The sequence below is a fragment of the Triturus cristatus genome, chromosome 5_2 (genome assembly GCF_964204655.1).
Source record: "Triturus cristatus chromosome 5_2, aTriCri1.1, whole genome shotgun sequence".
Lineage (NCBI taxonomy): Eukaryota > Metazoa > Chordata > Amphibia > Caudata > Salamandridae > Triturus > Triturus cristatus.
In genome coordinates, this window is record NC_140588.1 from 646,048,177 (window position 1) to 646,073,183 (window position 25,007).

Below are 25,007 nucleotides of genomic sequence, written 5' to 3' on the forward strand. Positions count from 1 at the left end.
CGATGAGTTTCTTTGGAATACATATGGTACCATCAAATGAGCGTGGAGGGAATTGAATGAAAAAACGTTGTCAAATAGAATCAAAGTGCATAATTCGACTGAGGACTAAGACCCCGAAAGGGATGAACAATGATGAAGAACTTTATGTTCACCTGAACTGAGTATAAAATGTTAAAATAATCAGGCATTAAGGAAGTTAGAAATTGATCACCTGTGAGACCCACTCAGCTTGTAAACTAGGGTACTACACCCAAACTTGTAGATAATGGCATTTAACGTAGTTTAAGGAAATGTGACTCAAAGTGAATAATGTTTTCATGAATATAATAAGGTACTATACAATGTATATTCAGAAACTGCTAAGTTGCCAATCTATGAATTATTCAAATTACAAGTGCGATATTACTGCAAACGCCAGGAACATTACCTAGAATGCATCAAACAGTTATGATATGTAATGACGTTTGCCTAAAATAGACTTTCTTCCCTTAAAAATATAACATTTGGTTGATTAAACTGCAAATCCCATAATGCCACATGACGGCAGAAATGGTATAAATTGTAGAAATAGAAGAGGGCTCACTGACCGTGAACAAAGCCAGGAGGGCTGAAACGCGTTGGTCTGAGTGTTTCAAATAAAAAGCCTTAATTAATGTTCCTGTGTGCCGCGTCTTTTGGAGCAAAATTAATAATCGGGTCTGGATCCGACCCCTACGCAGAGCACCCGCATTTGAGCGCGCAAGATCTCCTTGGATCACATTGTGGCTATATATATATACATATATTGCAAAAATTACTCCTTCCACCTCTACCTCGGCAGCGAAGAAAGAGATACGAACCACTTGTTTTCTCAGGCAAGATGTTTTATTTCATACCCAGCAGCAGTCGACAGATGACGCGTTTCGGGCTCAAGCGCCCTTGTTCACATAAAGGCTGCAGTTGATTTCGCCATTTTTAAATAATATGCCCTTCCCACAATAGTCACATGATACGAAAGTTAATGAAGGACATAGAAAACAGACTCCATAAATATAACCAATGTAATAAATACATATCGGTAATATGAAAATTCCTGGATAAATCCAACTTCACATTTATAAATAATGTAAACAATTCATTCATTGTAACTGCATAAATGCATACAATCATTAACAAACTTGTGACTTTGGAAGGCAATGTGCAAAATAATTTTTGTTCGTGTATTTAAAGTGCATAGCAGAGCTAGTTGAAGAATCAATATTCCAAATAATTCATGTGCAAATTAATGTGATATTAAGTGTGAAGAATATTGGTTACAGAAAATGACCACACGGATAGAAGAAAATATAATATATACATATAAATATAATCTATATACATTTATCAGCAATCTACACTCGGCTGAGACATAATTCCACATATACTATGTATTGTTACAAGATGGCGCCAACTTCTATTTGAAAAATTTACCTTTTTAAACCCAGATCATGTCTAAGTTTAACCATTTAATTTAAAACAAAAAGAAGAACAATGGATGCCATTCCTTTGATACTAAATCTCTGCCACAGTGTAAATATATCGCCGCTAAAAATCGTAAGTACAAAAGTACCAACCATTCTTTATATACTTTCTATCCTTCTCTCGTGATCATAAGTTTCACCAATACTCACAAAATTTAAACAGTAAGTTGTATAAAATCAAATAAAAAAAAAGCAAACTCAAAAAATCTGTACCACATATGAATACAATAATCCGGGTAACCTACAGAATAACTGTTCACAAACATGTGTGCATATCTTCGGTATTATTCAGTCCATTTGGGCATTTGCTATCGAAGTTAAGAATGAATTTAGTTTCTAATCTCCTTAGCAAAGCCTCTCTGTTTCCTCCTCTGCGTGGTTTAGGAATAGCAGCTACCACATAGTATTTTAAACAAGATAAATTATTACCATGAACTTGTTTGAAATGGCGCGCCACTGGGTAATTGGGATCACTATGCAAAATGGCACGTAGATGTTGAAGAATTCTCTCATGTACCTGTAGTTTGGTGCTTCCGATGTAGTGAAGCCCACAGGTACAAGTGAGAACATAAACTGCAAAATCAGTCTTACAGTTATAGTTTCCCATTATCTTGTGTGGTGTAGGGCTGAATGGAGTATAGTATTCTGTTGTGTTAACCCCGAATTTACACGCCCGGCAGGATGAGCATTTATAAAAACCATCCTTTGGTTTTAACCAATTGGATTTGGTTCTTATTTCCGGGCTAGTGAGATCTAGTATTTCCCCCATATTTTTAGCTCTACTGAATGTTATAGTGGGGCTGGACGGCAGACTCATTCTTAAAACAGGATCAGTAAGTACTATTCCCCAGTTTTTGTTAACAATAGATCTAATTTTGCGTTCGTTCTCACTATATGCTGTGATTAGTCTAGGACATTGAGTTTTAACTGTTGCCTCAGGAGTAGCTGGTGAATCAGATGAAACCTCCAAGACTGCTGTTGGAACTGGGAGTAAACTAGCTCTGGATCTAGTTGATGTCTTAGTTAGAGCTTTAGTCAAAATCTCATCTGAATAGCCTCTTGCTTTCATGCGATGCATGGATTCTGAAGCACAAATGTTAAATTCTTCATCCGTGCTGCATATCCTTTTCAGGCGTAACAATTCCCCATAGGGAATACTCGCAATTAGGTGTTTAGGGTGGGCACTGGAGGCATGAAGTGTGACGTTGCCAGCAGTGTGTTTCCTAAAAAGGGTACTTTCTATTCTATCATTAGCTACATACAGTTTGACATCCAGAAATTCCAAACTGGAATTGTCTATGTGGTGGGTAAAGTGGAGATTCAAATTGTTAACATTAATGTTTTCAATGAATTCCAACGCTTTTTCTTTATTACCATGCCACACGATGAAAATATCATCGATAAACCTGTAGTAGTGCACTATGTTTTCTTTAAAGATGGAAGAATAGTTCCTTTTAAGTACCTGCTCTTCCCACCAGCCTACGTGCAAGCACGCGTAGCTGGGGGAAAAGCAAGCACCCATAGCCACACCCCTTAATTGCTTAAACAGCTCCTTTCCAAATAGAAAGAAGTTGTTGTTGAGACACCAATTCATCATACTCACTAGGGCCTTATTGTGCTGATAGAATTCGCACGCTTTTTGGTCCAAAAAGAATTTTACAGCTGACAGTCCTGCCTGGTGATCTATACTGGTATATAAGGATTCAATATCCAATGTAATTAGATACATCCCATCTGACCAATGTATGTTCTTAATCTTACTCAAAAAATCACCCGTATCCTTGATGTAACTAGGCAGTGTTTTTACATGATTTTGTAGAAAAAAGTCGATGTATTGGCCCACCTGTTCCGCCACACTCCCTATAGCTGAAATGATGGGCCTACCCGGTATAGGAGAGACACCTTTATGCACTTTCGGTATTAAATATAACACAGGTACAATAGGGTTCTCATTATGCATGAATTTAAACTCATCATTGGAAATAAGGCCATCACCACGAAGTTGTACTAACAGTTTCTTGAGAGAATCTGTGGCCCCTTTGTAATTTTTGATGTTGGATGGCTCGTAGCAATCTCTATTATTTAGTTGGCGTTTTGCCTCCTTGATGTAATCTTCTCGGGGCCAGATTACTAGATTGCCCCCCTTGTCTGATTTCTTAATGATGATTTTGTTGTTTTCACTTAGTTTTTTCATTAACTGGGCATATTCTTTTTTCTTTTTTTCAACTTGTTTTCTTTTTTTGAATTTTTTGGACTGCACTTGTTTATTCAGTTTTTTAATGTCTTCCACTACACAGTCGTGGAACGTATCTAATGCATCTCTTGGCATCATGGGGATGTATTTGGATTTTTTCTTGAAGGGGCTGATCCCAGCACCCTTTTGTAGCAGATTGATGTTTTTAAGTCTAGTTTGCGTTGAAGAATCATCATCGACCTCGTCACATACTGCCTCGCCAGTATTTAAATCATGTAGGTCTAAATAGAATGGAATATCCGCTGCCCTGATGCCAAGACTTTCATCATGGTTATTAACCCCTTGTCGCAACTCCTCGTCTTTTTCTTTTACATGTTTCAAAGAGAAATGTTTTTTCCATTTGAGTTTTCTGACGAATTTGAAGACATCGATCCTCGTGGAGCTGTAGTTGAAAGGTTGGCCTGGGCAAAAATTAAGACCTAAGGATAGCAACATTTTCTCAGCAAAAGTGAAATATATATATATATATATATATATATTACCTACTGGCGGTCGCCAGTAGGTAGTTATAGTTAGGACCACGTTTCCATAGGAAATCCGCAACATTCTATTTTGAATAACTTTGGCGCCGGTCGACGAATCCTCGCGAATTTTTCAAAATAGGTGGGGCGCTATGCTCCGCTCCTACCCTGAAAGTCTCGGGGGGATTCGTCAAGCGGGGGCTGAGATAAAAGGGGGGTCCCAAAACACGTTTTTCCCATGCATTTTTCCATAGGACCTTTAGACAGGGCTACAGCCCGAACGGCTGAACAGAATTTAATGAAATTTGGCAGAGAGGTAGTCCCCAGGTCAAGGAAGTGCCTTTTGTAGGTTTGGTGTAAATCTGTTCAGTAGATTCTGAGAATATAGCCTTTAAATCAATATATATATCTGTGGCAGCTTACGGTGCGCTTACCGTGCGCTTACCGTAAGCTTACCGTACACGTACGGTGGCGTGCGCGAGCGCGATTCTGATTGGCTCTTAGATCTTAGTAAACATTCGAATCGGTCGAAACCAGGAAGCGGCGGCCGCCATTTTCTCTCTCGCTTCCTGAGTTGGGCAGCAAAAACGAACCCCAAAAATGTGTAAAGAGGCAGATTCATGAGATCCTAACCACCCAGCATTGATACAGGGGTCCCCAAACCACCCCCAAGCCCAAAAAAAAAAAAAAAATTTTTTTCGGAAAATCGCCGATTACGCTTACCGTACGCGTACGGTAAAAAATTGTAAAAAAAAAAAAATTATCCACATTCTCCCCACCCCGTGTGCAAATCGTGCCCGAAGGGCACCATTTGTGCATGGCATATAACTTCTAAGAAGTTAACAAAGAATACATTTCACAAAGATGCGCAAAATATGTCCCCCATGTGCGCACGGTGCGCGAAGCGCATCGTGCGTACATGGCCCATCCCGCTTAACGTGGGCACGCGGTGCGCGCAGCGCACCGCGTGACCACTGTGCGTGCACGGCACTAACTGCGTAAAGTGGGCGCGCGGTGCACGAAGCGCACCGCGTGCTCACTGTGCGCGCACGGTGCGCGAAGCGCACCGTGCGCGCACGGAACGAACTGCGTTAACTGGGCGCGCACGCCACGAATGGCGTAAAGTAACTTAGCATTTAAAAAACCTTGCAAATTCACTGAAAAAACCATAGGTTTCACACATGTTATAGTTAGCTGGACATTTTACTGATAAAAAACCAATGAAATTCCCCCGTTATAGTTACTGCAGGCAACTATAACTCACGCGACCGCAATCTTCTGCTGATGACATATGTGTCTTTATGAAAAAAAAATATTTGTAATATATGTAAAGCTAAAATTTAATGGAAGAAGACATGGGCAAATAAGTGTCTAAATACAGTATTAGCATCAGCAGAGGATTGCGGTCGCGTGAGTTATAGTTGCCTGCAGTAACTTTAACGGGGGAATTTCATTGGTTTTTTATCAGTAAAATGTCCAGCTAACTATAACATGTGTGAAACCTATGGTTTTTTCAGTGAATATATATATATTCACTGAAAAAACCATAGGTTTCACACATGTTATAGTTAGCGGAAATTTTACTGATAAAAAACCAATGAAATTCCCCCGTTATAGTTAGTGCAGGCAACTATAACTCACGCGACCGCAATCCTCTGCTGATGCTAATACTGTATTTAGACACTTATTTGCCCATGTCTTCTTCCATACATTTTTAGCTATACATATATTACAAATATTTTTTTTTCATAAAGACACATATGTCATCAGCAGAAGATTGCGGTCGCGTGAGTTATAGTTGCCTGCACTAACTATAACGGGGGAATTTCATTGGTTTTTTATCAGTAAAATTTCCGCTAACTATAACATGTGTGAAACCTATGGTTTTTTCAGTGAATATATATATATATATATATATATATATATATTTTTTAAATTAGTTTTATTAGCATGTTTTAACAAAAGAAAACATACAGTGTCAACATGTAATCAACTTACAGGTCATGGTACAACAACATCCTTCGTCCAGCGTGTAGAATTACACAATATCCCTGGAATCTTACCATTCGTGGTGCCACTGTTAGAACATAGTTAGTCAACTTGGTGCATTTGTAAATATGGAACCAAATATTTCCAGTAGTCACTAGGCTTAGAACCCATGGGCAGATCTTCCTCATATGTTTGCAAGGTATCTCTGCAATAAGTCAAATCTTGAATCCAGTGTTTAACCTTGGGAGCTATGTTGGTTCCTCAGCATAATGATATTCTCCGCTTAGCCAAAAGCAGTGCAACCATACAAAACTTGCGCTTATTTGCTCGTATACCAGGCAGCAGGCCCACCAGGCACGTACGAACAGTGCATGCAATATTTGCGTCAACCATAGCACCCACCATCTGCGTTACCTTCGACCAGTACTCAGCCACCGCCCCACAATACCACGCCAGATGTATAAAATCTGCTAGATCCGCCTTGCAGCGACAGCATTTGGCATCAGCCCTCAGATCATATCTATGAAGCCTTGCTGGGGTGTAGTAAGTCTGGTGGAGATATTTATAGTGTAACATACGCAAATTCCCATTCGGTGTCAACATACCAGTGAGTGAGCAAGCCTCGACCCATTCCTCCATTGTCAGTGGGTCGTCCAGGCAACTATTCCATTTCCCCATTGCTTTATGTGTGGTGTCTGCAATGTCTGCCTGTAGTGTAATATATAATCTGGATACCAATCGTTTAGCAGTAGGGGTCGTAATCAGTAACTGTAAAGTGGTCAGTTGCGGTGGCTCCGCAGGGTGTGTCGGATATAATTTCTTCAGTGCTCCCTGCAACCTGTGATACGTAAATTGAAATAATAATGTTGGATTACTAATGAATGACAACTCCGCAAGCGGTTTGAAGGACACATTTTCGTATAAATCCCCCATGGTATCCGAGCCCACCTGTCTGAGCAGACCCATGCCTACCTCTTCCTGAGTGACTGAGAGCTCAGGGTGATAGTGTATCGGCAATGCCGGGGCATATGGTGGCAACTTACGTGCTTTCCCACCCTGTTAGCGGTATGATCAATGACTTGGACCAGTTGATTTTGAGGCCTGAATGTTGTCCAAATTTAATATATTCCCTCAATAAGGGATTCAGATAATTCCCAGGGTCCCGTACATATAGCATCATGTTGTCTGCATATAACAAAATGTGCAAGGGTCGTTGTGGGAATGGGAGCGCTGAGTAATGGTGTTTCTGTCTAGTTTTACAAGCTAGTGGTTCTAGCGCTATCGCAAATAGCAATGGAGATAGTGGGCATCCCTGCCTTGTACCCCTTGCGATGTTGATCGGTTCGGATTGTACTTGTTAACCCTTATTCGCGCCGTTGGTGCCGTGTAGAGTAGCTGCACCCACTGAAGGAAAACTGGGGGGAAGCCCATCCGTTGTAAAATTGTATGCAAGTATGGCCATTCGATCGAATCAAATGCTTTCGCAGCATCCAATAGTACTGCCGCTGCTTTGGTTTGGGGAAGTAAGTAATGCGACAGTGCGAAAAGTGTCCTGGTGTTATGGGCTGTGGACCTGGAGGGGATGAACCCCGATTGGTCTGGCAATATCAAATTAGTCATTAGAGGTTGCAGCCGAGTGGCAAGGAGCTTGGCCAGTATCTTAGTATCCACATTAATTTGGGACAATGGCCGGTACGAATCGCAGTATTCAGGGTCCTTGTTCGGTTTTAACAAAGCAATCAGCATGGCCTCCCTTAGCGTTGGTGGCAGTCGTTGTTTTTCATTGGCGTCCCCATATATCTCAACTAGGTGAGATGCCAGCTGATCAGCAAACGCCTTGTAGAATTCACACGTGAACCCATCTGGGCCCGGGGCTTTCCCGTTAGGCAGGGATTTAATCACCTCTGTAACTCCCTCCACAGGAACAGGTATGGACAGGTAGTCTCTCTGCGCATCCGACAGCCACGCTATTGAAATGTCTGCTAGATAATCCAGTATCACTTCAGGTGATGCTGTATGTCGCGAAGCATATAGCGCTTCATGTGTGCACATGAATTCCCTTAATATACCCTGCATGTCATACTTCAGCTCCGCCATGGCATCCTTGACCGCCTGAACTATGTGCGGCATGTGACCGGAACATATTTTAGCTGCCAAGCTTCTACTAGGTCTACCACCCTCACCGTAACGTCTCGCTGTTTGGCGCTTGGTTACGTATTTAAGCTCATCCTCCGCATATGTTTGATATTCTGACAGTACAGTCCTAATGTCACCTAATAGTTTTGTGTTATGTGTACGCTCATAGTCATTTTCTAGGCACGTAGCTTGTCCTCTCGCTTAACAAGTTGCTGTCTGATATCTTTGAGGATGCCAGCAGTAGTACTCAGGCATACACCCCGGATCGTAGCTTTAAAAGCTTCCCACAGCAGTCCAGGATCGTCCACAGTGGGTGCATTAAGGTCAAAATATTCCTTGATGGCCTGGTGTATAGTATCTGTATAGGCAGTATCCAGCAAGGCTTTGGCATTAAACCTCCAGCTATACGGAGGCGGTGTATAATGTGGTATGTTCAAGGATAGAAACACTGGGTTGTGATCTGACTATGTTCTGGGGAGGTGGGTTATAGATTTCGCCCATAGTAGTATCTCGTCCGAACCCAACCAATAGTCTAATCGAGACCAGCTACCATGTGCGACCGATACATGTGTGTCCTCCATACTCATAGGGTACTGGGTTCTCCAAATATCTGTAAGATGCCTGTCGGTCATAATATCATGTAATTTACTCAAGGTCCTTTTGTGAGGTTCAACTGATATACCCGATATGTCAAGTTTGTCATTTATTGCAATATTAAACTCACCCCCCCAGATTAACGGGATGTCTGGTAGTTCACTCTTGTGATAGAAGTCAGGATCGTCAACATTTGGACCATATGTGTTGAGTAAAGCAAGTCTCTGACTCCGTACCGTTCCTGTTATTAGAACAGACCGCCCAGCTTCATCCGTGATGGTAGCATCTATTCTGAATTGCATGCCCTTTTTAATCAGGATGATGACCCCTCTGGAATACGAAGAGTACAAAGAGCATCGTATTGCCTCCACCCATCTGGTGTCTGTCTAAATATGCAAAGACCTGCCTGATTTTTCTAGGGTTATTAAGACCTCTGATATTCCAGGTCAACAAGTTCAAATGTTTAGGTCGTAACTTCACGTCAGACATCGGAAACAAGTCATACCCATAATATTGGACAGTTCATAGCCTTCACCATAGCTCAAATAGAAGAACAGCATCACGAAATTGGACATCCAAATGTGGTTCTGGAGGTCAGCCATGTTTCTTAAGTACCTTAACCTGCATAACAGTCCCCAACACCAATTCACCCACCCACCTCCCACTTCAGCATCCCAGCCATGCCAAAGACATGTCCCACCATAATACAAAAACATAACTTAACTGAGATTGGGGAGCACCCACGTGGGGAGTCCACCGAGAGCTCACAACGTCATCCATTAGAATGGATGTGGTCAGGCATACGTGAGTGATACAGGTCACCTCCGACCCACAGCCGAAAACTTATCAAACTGCCCATACTCGGCTCTACCTGCTTATACACAATACACCAGTGCAAGAGTATTCACCCCTGTCCACCCGTTGTGGTCAACTCGCAGTAGCGGCCATATGAGAGGGGCAGTCGGCCATGACCGCCTCAGTTGTAGGTCCTAGTTGCATTATGCTGAGCCAATGCCATGACTTGCCAATAGTCCCCTCAATCCCCGAGGCATGGCCGCCAGTCTGATCGCCACCCAAATCCCGGGACAGTCCACCAAATGAACCAAACAGACAGTGTAGCAGCATCATTACTCACTGTCCCAATCTAAGCAACAGTATGATACAGAAAGATGATCACCCCACACCAGAAGCACCCTCCCTCAGGACACATCCCGCATAATAGATGCATATGGTGCACCATCAGTTCAGTAGTCCAAGGCGGTGCAGGCCCAGCAGGGGACAAGTCAATTTGTTACTGTGCGCCACTGTCTCTGTCGCACTTTGTAACTGCAGCCGCTGAGCCGCCCGGGGTAGCAGCAGTCCAACCCCCTAAAACAAGACATGTACAGATCTTACCTGCTCGCCGCGTCCTGAATCTAAGGTCCGTCTCACCCCAGGTCGGCATCCATTTCAGATTCCTGACGCTGCTCCGATTGCCTCCGCTCTCTGCGTTTGGCGCCAATTTTCTTAAGAAAGTCCTGTGCTGCTTTCGGTGTCTGGAGGAGTGTATGGCGACCTTCATGCGTCACCCGCAGTCTCGCCAGATAGAGCATAGCGTACTCAGGTGTAGTTCACGCATTTTCTTTTTTGCTGGGTTAAATTCTTTTCGCGCCAGTTGAACTGCCATAGTGAAATCCGGGAAGAATTCCAGCGTGTTTCCCTGGTAGGTAATCTGCCGCTTCTCACAAGCCAGTCTTAAAATGGTATCGCGGTCTCTGTAGTTAAGTACCCGGGCAATAATAAGAGGAGGAGTTGCGCCTGGCTTTGGTCGTGGAGCAAGAGACCGATACGCACGTTCAATCACAAAAATAGCTGATAGGCTTTCCGTTCCCAACACGCTTCGAACCAGCTCCTCAATATAAGTTTCCATACGGCCTGTGTTTGTGGATTCCGGAATTCCCGCGATTCTGATGTTATTGCGTCTGGATCTCGCTTCTAAATCTTCCGCTTTATTCTTAATACCTTAAAGCAGCTTCTCCATTTCCGTGCATTTTTGGGTCGTGCCATGCGATTCATCCTCCACCGCCGTGATCCGAGTTTCCGCCTCCACAAGGCGCTCACCGTGCCTGTCTACCTTGGCTGCCATATTGTCCGAATTAAAATATATATAAAATAAAATACATTAAATATATTAAATATTATTATTATTTTTAACACACTAAATTAAAATTAATAAATATTTTAACTAAATGGTACAAAAAACTTAAATTAAAAAATTATAACACAGAAACATAATATTTTATACATATATATTTATATATATATATAAATAAATATTATCTTTATTTAATTTGTAAACTTTGAAATTATTTCAATATTGTATATATATATCAGTATTTTAAAATAAAAAAACATTCTTTAATATTCCCACTCCAGTAAAAGAACCAGTAGGGAAAGTGCTGGATAGCGGAGGGGTAAGAATTTCTATACCCACTCCAATAAGTTTGATAGTAGGGAAAGTGCTGGATAGCAGAGGAGTAAAAATTACTATTCCCACTAGAGTGAGTACAACAGTAAGGAAAGTGCTGGAAAGCAGAGGGGTAAAAATTCCTATTCCCACTCTAGTAAAAGAAACAGTAGGGAAAGTGTTGGATAGCGAAGAGAAAAAAATTACTATTCCCACTACAATGAGCGCAACAGCAGGGAAAGTGCTGGATAGCGGAGGGGTAAAAATTACTATTCCCACACCAGTGAGTGCAACAGTAGGGAAAGTGCTGGATGGGGGAGGGGTAATAATTACTATTCTCACTCCAGTGAGTGCAATAGTAGCGAAAGTGCTGAATGGGGGAGGGGGTAAAAATGACTATTCCCACTCCAGTGAGTGCAACAGTAGGGAAAGTGCTGGATTGCAGAGAAACAAAAATTACAAATAATTTAAACAATAGAATTGTTTTAAAATAAAATCATAAATATTAATAAACAATATTTTAAAAATATACATTTAAATATATTAAACATATAAAATAAAAACATATTATAATATAAATTACATATAACAGAAAGGTACAATTATTATATAAAAAAATTAATACATGGGCCCCATTAGGATGGGGGAAGGATCGCCCCCGCCATGCCGGCCGTAATCACCGCCGGGCCGGCGGGGGCGATCCACCCGCCATCCACACATCAATGAGTCCCCACCATATTATGATGGCTGGGGGGTCCCTGGCAGACCAAAAGACCGTCCGCCAGTCGACTCGCCAACCGGGCGGAAAAAAAGTATAACATGGTGGCGGTGTCTGTTAGACACCACCATCCATATTATGATAGGTGCGCATATGAGCCTGGAAAGGCTCGCGGTCTTTGCTGTTGGGGGCCCATAGCGGGCCCCCAGGGTGTTGGGAGTGTGGGGGGGCACATGGGGATACCTATGGTAACCCCCAGCATTTGCACGCTCAAGGTGGCAGGCACCGCGCGGTGCCTGTCATGTTGTGCATTCAAATGCACAACATGCATTTTTTACCTTGCGGGATGCGCCCGCCAGTCTGCCGGGCGCATCCTGATGCCACTGGTGCGACCACCGCACATTTGGCGGGCGGTCCCTGGCTCCCTCGCGATGGGCCTCTAATTCTTTGATAGGACCAAATATTAACAGAATTATGTAAAACATAAATGTATTTATTTTGTTTCCTATATTAACAGAACTATGTAAAACATAAATGTATTTATTTTGTTTCCTACCTTAGAACACCACACCAATAAAAAAAACACTTATAACGTGTTATTTACATTTATTTCCATAATTATTAATTTATTAAAAAATATTACTAATATAAAAATAATGAACATTCATTAAATACACCTGCTTAAACACTATAATATCCACAGCACACACCTAAAACTAATTACATAATTACCATATGTAATTTCTAGTTAATTAATTTAAATTAATTAACAAATTATTAATTTATCAATTAAAATTAAATCACTTCCTACCCTTCCCACCATTTACACCTATAAACACCACAATACACACCTAAATCTATTTTCAAAATGAACATAATTAATTACTAATTAATTCTTTGAAATGAATTAACAACCTATTATTAAAACATCAATTAAAAATAAATTACTTCCCACCCTTCCCACCATTTACACCTATAGATACCACAACACACACCTAAAACTAATTACACTATTATCATCATTAATTACTAATTAATTATTTAAATTTAATTAACAACTAATTATTGAATCATCAATTAAAAATAAATTACTTCAGACCCTTCCCACCTAAACATACCCCAACACACACCTAAAGCTAATTACACAATTGCCATAATTAATAACTTATTAATTATTTACAAATATTTAACAACTAATTATTAAATCATCAATTAAAATAATTCACTTCCCACCCTTCCCACCATTTACACCTATTCATACCACAACACACCTAAAATTAATTACACAATTACCATAATTAATTAGCAATTAATTAATACAAAATTATTAACAACAAAATTAGTAATGAATTCATAAAAAATTACTTTCCACATTTAACACTATAACATCTCAATTAAACAAATATTAATAAACAGTCAATACATTTAATATAATTAAATTATTTCCCACCCTTTTCCCCTATAAACCCACAACCCGCTACGGTACTAAAAATGCAAAATTCAAATAAAACTGAATTAATAACTACTAAAATGTTTACACATACAATAAAAATACAAACATTTCTTATACAAAAAAATCACATACATATAAAATAGACACTAAAATACATAACATCGATAATATATTTTTGCGAACGATATTAACCCTTTGGGTGCCAGGCCTTTTCCCCCTCCTGTGCCTGGCGATTTCCTAGTGGGTGGGTGTCATGACGAGATAGTCTCTTTATGGGCACAGCGCGACTGTGCTCCATGACGAGACCATCTCGTCATGGGCACAGAAGAGGTTAAACACGTTGATATTTTAAACAACGATATTTTTACAAACGATAATAAATACTTTGATATTTTAAACCTCGATAATATTTACCTAGCAATCCATATTCTTGACCACAATATGTTTTCTGGTGATATCTCCCACTTACAATATTTTTACCTCAATATTGGTACAAGTTGATATTTATACATCGATATTAAGGGGCCCATTTGTCCGCCTGCCATCACAAGGGAGCCAGGGACCGCCCGCCGAAGAATGCGGCAGTCCCGTCAGTGACATAAGGATGTGCCTGCCACACTGGCGGGCTCATCCCGCATTTTTTATATTGCATCGGTGCCTACCACCTTGTGCATGCAAATGCGCACCCCCGAACACCCTGGGGGCCCACATAGGGCCCCCTAAGGCAGAAACCGCATGACTTTGTTGCTGCCGTGGAAAGGGACGTCTCCGCATTCATTCTAATATGGATGGCGGTGTCTTGCAGACAATGCCACCATATTGGAGCCCCTTTCTGCCTGGTCACCTGTCCGACCGGCGGAAAACGGGCGGACAGTGTTTCCATCCGCCGGGGTTCCCCCACCATTGTAATGTGGCGGGGGAAATGGTAGGTGGGCAGTGGGAATTGGCAGTTGGATCGCCACCGCTATACGGGCGGTGGTGATCCACCTGCCAACCTAATCGACCCCTAAGTCTCTGCACCATTGAGGGTGAGGTAAGTGTACCTGGATTGACCCGCGATTACATGGATCACCAGATTCGTAGTGTTTACATGTGGGTGTAAGTGTTTGGAAGCTATCATGTCAGCTTGGGTTCCTGTGTCCAATTTTGAACTGAAAAACCAGGTCTAAATAAGTCATAGGAAAGTTTTACTTTTCCTGCGTAATCCAAAATGTATGTTCAACCAAAATTTAGAAATCCAAAAATGTATTTTAAGATTTTAAGATTCTTTGGAGGTTGGAGCAGTGCAAATTGCTGCTAGGCTTTACCCTTCCCTTGAGAGCTCATATCCTAAAAATAGGACATTGAGGTGAGCGTTTTTTGATTTTTTAAAGTTACATTTGTAGCCGTCAGAGGAAAACCCCAGAATTGTGCTATTCACCCTGTTCAAATGATCCACTAGCTCATCATCCAGCAGTTAAATATCATCTACATGGTACAATGCCTCCTCATCATAATTTTGAAGTAATTCTGATACTCTGACTTAGAACAACCCGGGTCTATTTTCATACCCTTGGGGCATGCTACAGAATTGGAGGTAAGAGCCTTGGGCCAAAAATGTTGTCAAACATCTGCTTTGAGGCACTATATTTTGGCAAAAAAATCCATTTGAGATATCTTGTGTTATTTTTCTATTTCTTTCTCACAATGTTATTCATTTATGCAGCACTGTGTGCATTTTGTACTGTGAATGTTTTTGTGCATGTGTTCAAATGCCTATAGTCTAAAACTAAATAGTATGGATTGTCGGGTTTCATTACGGTACACAGAGGATTATTCTTGAAGAAGTGCAATTTTCAATAACACTTTGGTATTCAAGGTTATCTAAGATCCCTCTGCCTTGTCTTTTCACTTCAAGTTTTATTGGGTATTGTCTCTGTGGAGTTGGAGTAGTTTTTACTGGGATTTCATGGTGAGGTGACTCAGCATCCAACCCTACATGATTGCGGTATGATGCAGGAGCTAGTGCTACCGCCCACTCCCTCCTGCGCATATGAATGTTTAAGTGATTCTGGAATGAGGTCAGAGAAAGTTAGTAAAATCACCTCTTCTCCCTTTGGGCCATTCATGACAAACTCAGGTGGCCAATCTCTTTCAGCCAAAAGGATATTGTATCCAAAAGTCAGGTTCTCCCAAAATATACCTTTCACTTTTCTTGGTGTGTCCCCATCCATCTTAAGTTTTATTTTGTGTAACTGATGTGGGACACCTACCCTTGGATTAGGTGTTTCCACCGTGATATGCTCATTCAATGCTGCCGTCATTGGAGAATCCATCAGGTTCTGGCGAGCTATTTTTACTTCTGCTACGCTGTCTAGCACTGTCAGAGCCCATTCCCCATTCAATATGTGAGTCCTTTGTAGCCTGGGCATTTCTTATTTTAAGGCCAGCTACTTTCTTATTAAATTGAGGATCAGAATTGTGTTTATCTTCTTGTTTGATAATTTAGTCTGAAGTGCAATGCATGTTTTGACAAGAGTGGCATTTTCATACAAAGGCATACACTTTAAGGAGGAACCTTTGACACAAAAATAATTGCACACACTACAACACATATAAAGACTAAGGTGCCGATCACAATCCGGTAAAAAATTCCCCCGTGCGACTCGTATCGGGACTTTTTACCGTACGAATCGTACAAGTGCCGTACGAACTGGCAATCACGATTCGCATGGTAAAAAGTCCATACGAACCGCACTGGGAATCATTCCCCACACGTCCTCGGGTCGGAAAATGTGTCCGACACGTCCTCGGACGATTTACCTTACAAACGTGAAAATCCAAGTCCGACCGAGGAATCACGATCCATCTCGTGCGTCCGAGCGTACAACCGTATGGAAAAAACACCGTCCGCACCGAACACCTATAGCAACCATGGAGACATGTGCCCGCATACGCGCCCAACACTCCCCCCAGCCCCCGTACGTCCGACACGTACCCCCCGTGTATGTATACCCCCACCCGTCTAGGTACACCCCAGTACGTTCGAGTCGTACCCCCACCCCAGTACGTGTCGTACCACCGTCAATGTACACCCCCCACCCCTGTACGTGTCGTACCCCCGTGTACCCACACCCCAGTACGTTCCAGTCGTACCCCCACCCCTGGACGTGTCGTACCACCGTGAACCTACACCCCAGTACGTTCCAGTCGTACCCCCACCCCAGTATGTGTCGTACCACCGTCAATGTACACCCCCCCACCCCAGTACGTGTCGTACCACCGTCAATGTACACCCCCCACCCCTGGACGTGTCGTACCCCCCGTGTACCCACACCCCAGTACGTTCCAGTCGTACCCCCACCCCTGGACGTGTCGTACCACCGTGAACCTACACCCCAGTACGTTCCAGTCGTACCCCCACCCCAGTACGTGTCGTACCACCGTCAATGTACACCCCCCCACCCCAGTACGTGTCGTACCACCGTCAATGTACACCCCCCACCCCTGGACGTGTCGTACCCCCCGTGTACCCACACCCCAGTACGTTCCAGTCGTACCCCCACCCCTGGACGTGTCGTACCACCGTGAACCTACACCCCAGTACGTTCCAGTCGTACCCCCACCCCAGTACGTGTCGTACCACCGTCAATGTACACCCCCCCACCCCAGTACGTGTCGTACCACCGTCAATGTACACCCCCCACCCCTGTACGTGTCGTACCCCCCGTGTACCCACACCCCAGTACGTTCCAGTCGTACCCCCACCCCTGGACGTGTCGTACCACCGTGAACCTACACCCCAGTACGTTCCAGTCGTACCCCCACCCCAGTACGTGTCGTACCACCGTCAATGTACACCCCCCCACCCCAGTACGTGTCGTACCACCGTCAATGTACACCCCCCACCCCTGGACGTGTCGTACCCCCCGTGTACCTACACCCCAGTACGTTCCAGTCGTACCCCCACCCCTGGACGTGTCGTACCACCGTCAATGTACACCCCCCACCCCTGTACGTGTCGTACCCCCCGTGTACCTACACCCCAGTACGTTCCAGTCGTACCCCCACCCCTGGACGTGTCGTACCACCGTGAACCTACACCCCAGTACGTTCCAGTCGTACCCCCACCCCAGTACGTGTCGTACCACCGTCAATGTACACCCCCCCACCCCAGTACGTGTCGTACCACCGTCAATGTACACCCCCCCACCCCAGTACGTGTCGTACCACCGTCAATGTACACCCCCCACCCCTGGACGTGTCGTACCCCCCGTGTACCTACACCCCAGTACGTTCCAGTCGTACCCCCACCCCAGTACGTGTCGTACCACCGTCAATGTACACCCCCCACCCCTGGACGTGTCGTACCACCGTGAACCTACACCCCAGTACGTTCGAGTCGTACCCCCACCCCAGGACGTGTCATAGCCCCGTCTACCCACACCCCAGTACGTTCCAGTCGTACCCCCACCCCAGTACGTTCCTGGCGCACCCCCAACACAACCTCCTAAGTACGGAGCGCACCCCATGCCCCAACATCACAACCGCATGTACGAGTCTTACAAAGCCACACACAAGGACAAAATCGTACAACCAAATGGCCCATGTACACACCGTACACACGCTCAAAACGCACGTACACAACCAGGACAAAATAAAACAACACAAGAATACACCATTCGAAAGGCACACAGCCACTAAACATGGCCAACAACCACTTAAATAACACAATCACTGACCTGCAACTGCCAAAAACAAACAAAGGCCCAATACACCACCACTCCTTATAACACACCCACCCAAAATTCAAAAACTGCCACACCCACCCATGGACCAATAAAAAGGGCCCACACACACAAACCATGAGCCTTTGCAACAGACTCACTGCTGCCAGACACCACAGAACCAGACTACAAGCTACCCACACCTTACACTTGCACACCTTCACACGACCACCCTCACAAACACCCTCTCATCACATTCACACACACACAACCATCCACACCCCCCCCCAACATCCACACCCCCCCCCACACCCACACCATCCCCACCCACACCCCTCACCATGCCCACTACCAAGAATCCAAAGTTCAGTCACCGAGAGTTGGAGGTCCTTGTTGATCAAATCCTCAGAGTCGAGCCACAGATCTTTGGAACATTGGTCAGAAGCACCAGCCAGGCAGCCAAAACAGCCATGTGGCAGACCATCGTCGATGCTGTGAATGCTGTTGCGGACACCAGGAGGACCAAGCAGGATTGCCAGAACAGGTGGTACGATCTGCGGAGGAGGGTCAGAGCCAAGAGGCAGGAGGAACACGACCAGGCCAACGCCACCGGAGGAGGGCCCTCCCGCAGAGCCGTACAGTACCATCCCTGGGAGGAGAGGGTGATGGCCATACTGCCGGTGGAGGCAGTTGAAGGAGTAGAAGGACTCCGAGACCCGGGTGAGTACACAAACAACGCACCTCACATGGGGGGAACTGCAACCACAACCAAAATTAATAACAGGCACGCAACCACCACAAGCCATCGCATTACTCAACCACACTCCATGAGCAGGCACATGCCACTGCTGCCACCATGCCCCATGCACCCAGCTGGACAATGTCAAGTCACAGGCCACAGAAGACAACAACACATGACACGGTAACCCGGATGGCGGGAGGCTGGGCACCAAGAATCACATAGTGCGACTCCAAAGCAGACAACAATGCCCTCTGCCCATATGGCCTAGGTCACAGCCAGACAAACACTGTGTCCCAACACAGGAATGACTTGCCAGCAAATGGCGGACGCCTTGCATCAACACATGGGGGTGAAGGCACTGTTTTGCACATGCCAGCAGCCAATGAACAGCCAACAGTGTGAAAGAGTGGCAGCACACACCACCACAGCAGCAGCGCACAGACACACAGCAGACAAAATGGGTGCCTGGAGATCAGAAACAAACTCACATCAACAGGCCAAGGGCCACTCAAAGATCTGCTAACAGTGTGTGCCCAGGAAGCTGGGCCAAGGTGACAGAGGGTGACACACGGAGGGAGGGAGAGGGGGACACAGAGGGAGGGAGAGGGGGACAGAGAGGGAGGGAGAGGGGGACAGAGAGAGAGGGAGACACAGGAAGATGGACACAGGGAGGAGGCTGACACACAGAGGGAGGGAGAGGGGGACAGAGAGGGAGGGAGAGGGGGACAGAGAAGGAGGGAGACACAGGGAGAGCAAATCAGTCCTTTGGTGTGTGGGAATGTCTGCTCGTCAGCAGGTGGACTGCGTGCATGTAGACAAGGGTGGCCAGTGCCAGAACCCCCCCTCTTCATCATGGCAAAACGCAGGGCCATGTTACAACCTGTACACGAGCACAAGGACAGCCACCTGCATCATATGAGTGTGTGGATCCACTCCATGTGCACATGTACAGTGCTACAAGGAAGGCGCAAATGCATAGCTCGGCACACATGCACACTCCACTGCTGACTGCAGTCACACTTGACGCAGCAAGTAAGACTGTGCCACACATAGTTAAAGGGGCCAAATTGGTGCCCAAGGGACACACACATGCACAAGTGCACTGTGAGTGGAATGCAAGACAGATCCTAATTCCAAGAGGAAATGTGCCAACTTTGTAACGGATGAAACATGGATGTTGCATGGATCAAAATTAACATTGTCTCTCTCACACACAGGTCAACGTCGTGCTGCACCCCCCAACACTGGGGGGGAACACTCACAGGACCCGGATCTGCAGGAGACCGATCCCACCGGCAGCGACCACTCTCACCACTCTGCGGACGACCCCGACCGACCTGGCCCCTCTGGTGTCCAACCACCTGCAGCACCTGCGTCAGGTACAACCGTGCCAACCACCACCCCCACTCCTGCCACATCCCAGGAGACACCCAGGATCCCTGCCCCAACACCACAATGCAGCCAGGCTCGCCAGGAGGGACACGGTGTCCCGGGCACCCAGGAGGAGGCAGGCGACAACGCCAATGCCACCCCTCAGGGGTCCCGGAGACCCCATGTGCCCACAAGTGCAGGCCAGACGCAAGTGGGCAGGGGTGGTGGGAGTGGAGGACGGCGGAGGCGCGAGCCTGACCAGTTGGCTGGGGATCCGGTATTTTCCCATGTCCGTAACATCCTGGACTCATACCGGCAGGACACCACGGGCATGGCCCAGGTTGTGTCCGTCCTCGAGGGGATCAAGGTCCAGCAGGCCCAGCAACATGCGGAGCTAATAGCCTGTCTACAGCTACACCAACGGAGGATGGAGGACAGACAGGCTCAGCAAGTGACGGCGTCCCAGGGGATTCACGCTGAACTCCATCGGATGGCCGACACCATGGCCGACCCTCCCTGTGCCAGAAGGCGGAGAACATCACCACCCACAGGGAGGGATCATGAGGAGGAGGAGGAAACATCCGACGGAGCATCCCAGACGTCGTCATGGCCTGCTGCTGAGGTTCCCCGCAGGAAGCCGGGTCGTCCACGGAAAGGACCGTGAGGGTGGCTGCTACATCACCATCTCCCAGGACACCTGGCCTGGCACCTGGCCCACTGGAGCAACAGCATCACAGCATCAAGAGACATTCTCTGCCACATGGCCCTGCTGGTCACTGGCTGACCAATGTTGACAAAGACTGTGGCATGGACTCTGAGGATTTCCAATGGCAAGGACACCAACTCCCCTACTGAACTTTGGATTCCCTAATCCCGGAAAGGCCCTCACTTGCCCCCCCCCCCCCAATAATAAATCACACTATTAAGAGTAGATGCCTGCTGGTAGCATTATTACCTAACATGTGTCTTGTACAGTCTAAACATGCCTGAGTCATCTGTTCACTTCAACCATCCACACCCTGGGGCCTGAGTCTGGCACAGGACACATGGGTCACAGTTTTCTAGGCAAGACAGACATGGAGCACCATACACACCCGTGATGGTCAGAACCAGCTGAGGGGGTGGCCGAACAACCGTGCTGACAGACACATTGAGTACAGCAACAGTCATGCGCAGAGGTCAGGGATCCTGGCCCGTGTCCTGGGGGGCACCCAGGTACGTGTAGACAGGTGGCAGAACCATGTCCTGCAAGCCTGAGTCCGGTGGATGCAGAGAATGGGGTCATGGACAACGTTGGATGCATGGGGATGGCACATGTCACAATACCCACACAGTCATGGACATCATGCCCATTACACAGTCTCAGCACACACACACAGCTTGCATCTTGCCACTCGACACATTGACACATAGCCACAATCAGGGAATACCATGCCAGACATGCAGGATGCACCGTGCCAACACACCAGCATTGACTGAGAAGAGGCACCTTGGAGGCATAGGGACACCTTTAATAGTCATGTGTTTGGGATTGCAGAGGCAACTTGAAGTACACATGAACACATCATGTGGAGTAACATGTGGCTCCAACACTGGCACCCCCCTTCTGCAGCACAAATGCGTGATAGCCATGGAACTGGCACACAAGTGTCGGATAACAGCTAAATACCCACAGCTGCTCACGGAGAGACTGCCATACACCATACATCCGCTGATGTGGAAGTCCCACGCCATGTCAAGACAATGTTAACCGTATGTGTCCGAGGGCAGTGTCACACACATTGATGCCTTCATCACAATCCACTATCCCATCACTGATGACTGACAACCAGGCAGCCCATCTATTCAGGTGTACCCAGCTGCATGTCGTGTCCCATGGGGATGCCACATGTCTGCAGAGGACCAAAACCCCGACCGGGGCAGTGTGCACACATCGTGAACAACTGCCACACCCAATACACCCCAGATGCATCCCTTACCCCATGGAGACTTCCAAACGTGTCCGTGGCTGTAACGCTGAGTCAGCCCACGATGCCATGTCCATGATGAATAGCAGTGCCACAACAATGCAACCAGAAGACGGCATGCGCAGGTACCTGGGGAAGAGAGACACACAAGAAGTCAGCCACAAAAAGCACAGCCACTTGCATGTGCATTTACTCGACACATGTATGTATGACAACATGCTAGGTCACAATTATGCCTGGGGAAATACTACCATCACTGCCACCATCACTCCAGTGACACACCCACACACACCTCTGACCCACGTGCCATACATGCAGGTGGAGACACACATCACAACGCATGCCACACGGGGACCAATGCGTGCACACTCAGACCCTGGTACTCACCACTAAGCAAAGAAGTCGCGTATGAGCCGAGTCCGGATGTCCTCTTGCGGCTCCACATCCTCCACATCACTAGCCCCATTGCCAAGCCCTTCGTCCTCCACGGGTGGATGGTCCTCGTCATCTTGATCCAGGATGAGGGGCACAGCTCTTTCAACTGCCATGTTGTGCAGCATGCAGCAGACCATGAAGATCTTGCAGACCTTCGCCGGGGCATATGGGAGTGCGCCTCCGGTCTTGTGGAGGCACCTGAATCGGCTCTTCAGCATGCCAAACGTCCTCTCTATCACTCGTCTTGTCCGGCCATGGGCGGTGTTGTAGCGGAGCTGGGCCGGCGTGATGGGGTTGCGGAGAGGTGTCAGCAGCCAAGGCATGTTGGGATAGCCAGCGTCCCCTAAATGGAAAGCACATGGATATCGTTAGAACTGGCGAAGCGGTAGTGCTGCTCGGCCAAACAGAATACAGGACAGACAGACTGTACCCACCAACAACACATGCCCGTTCGTTGCGCAGCTGCATCATCATATCAGGCATCCCGCTACGCCTCATGATGTAGGCATCGTGTGCTGATCCTGGGAAACGAGCACAGACATGTGAAATCACCATGTTGGACAGACACACCACAAGGGCATTGATGGAGTGGTAGTGCTTCCGATTGCGGTACGCCACCTCCCGTGCGTGTGGTGGTACCAAACCTACATGTGTCCCATCTATGGACCCAATGACATGGGGCATCCCTCCCAGGGCATAGAAACCACGCTTGACCTCAGTCATCTGTTCAGGGGTTGGGAACTTGATGAAGTCATCCAGGTGAATCAACATGGCCTCCAAGAAATCATGCAGCACACCGCTGAACATGCTCTGGGACATGCCACCAACATGAGCTATGGTATATTGGAAGGTACCCGTGGCAAGGAAATGTAGGGCAGCCATTACCTTCAGCTGGGGTGTCAGTGCCGTAGGATACCTGTGCTGCGGTTGCAGGTGTGGTGCCAGTCTCGCCGTCAGCTCCAGAATCAACGGTTGGGTGAAGCGGTAGAGCCGGATCGTGTCATTCTCCTGCATGGTGGCCAAGTCTGGAATTCTTCGGGCAACAGGAGGCGCTCTGCAGTAATTTGGAAGTGACAAGGAAGAGTGAGTGCACTACGAGAACAACTCATGTCTACTGAGCACATGTGAATCTGGCAATACACACATGCCACATAGGGAGTCAGGCATGTGCTACATGCCCAGGACACGTATGGATGCAAGGTGACACTCCTTCCAAGACCCAGCTACACACGGTGATTGAGAACCTCCCCATGCCACGCCATGAAAATAGCTGTGTCCCAGTGCAAGTGCACTGCCCGACGCAAGACAGGAGTGACATACACCCACACATCAGCAGAAGTGTGATGCTGATTGCAGAGACTGGCAGCGGAACACTTGAGCCACAGGTCACATGACATTACACTAGTCCAGCCCACACACCTTGCCATGAAGGTGCACATGTCATGACTCCCCACACATTCCTTGTGAGTTTGCTGACATGGCCTTGTCACGCTACTCCGTGTCCCTTGCATACATGTGCACCTCACATCCGGTAACACATGTGGCATGGTGTTGGGAACAGTGTGCAATGACAATCTACACACAGCCACATGTTGGTTGCTGCAACGGCTGCAGCTTTTGAGGGTGCTACAACATCAACCCGATGTAAATCCCGGACACATATATGGCATAGTCACATTGTGCACTGTGGGTAGTGATGAGTCATGTGTCATGACCCCTGTACCGGGCATCATGGGACACTTCCGTGTGTTGGTGTCCGTGCCATGCCAGTGACGCTCACCCCAAGTGCGCAGTCCCACATGCACACATGTCAAAGGAGTCAAGGGCATGCCTGGCACACATTGCACCCTCACACAGTACACATGTACACATCTCATCATACATCTGGTGCCTTCTCCACTCAGGAGGCATGTTCCACATCACAGCCTGTGACACCTGTGCCCCACACATGTGGTAATGCACAGACGATGCCTTGGTGTCCATTCCTGGACAAGTATGTCCATCCATGGACAAGTATGTCCGCCCTATTCCGACATGTGTGTCGCCTATCACCACAGTGATGTGTAAAATCCGCCGTACTGCTGCTGAGAGGGCCTGTGCATGTTCCCAAATCACTGTGGGAGTGCTGCCGTATGTGTACCCATCGTGATGGCGAGCGTAGATGCGAGTGTACGGTCCGTACCACTACGAGTACGCATACGCGTGCAGACCCATAGTGATAGAGAGCGTAGATGCG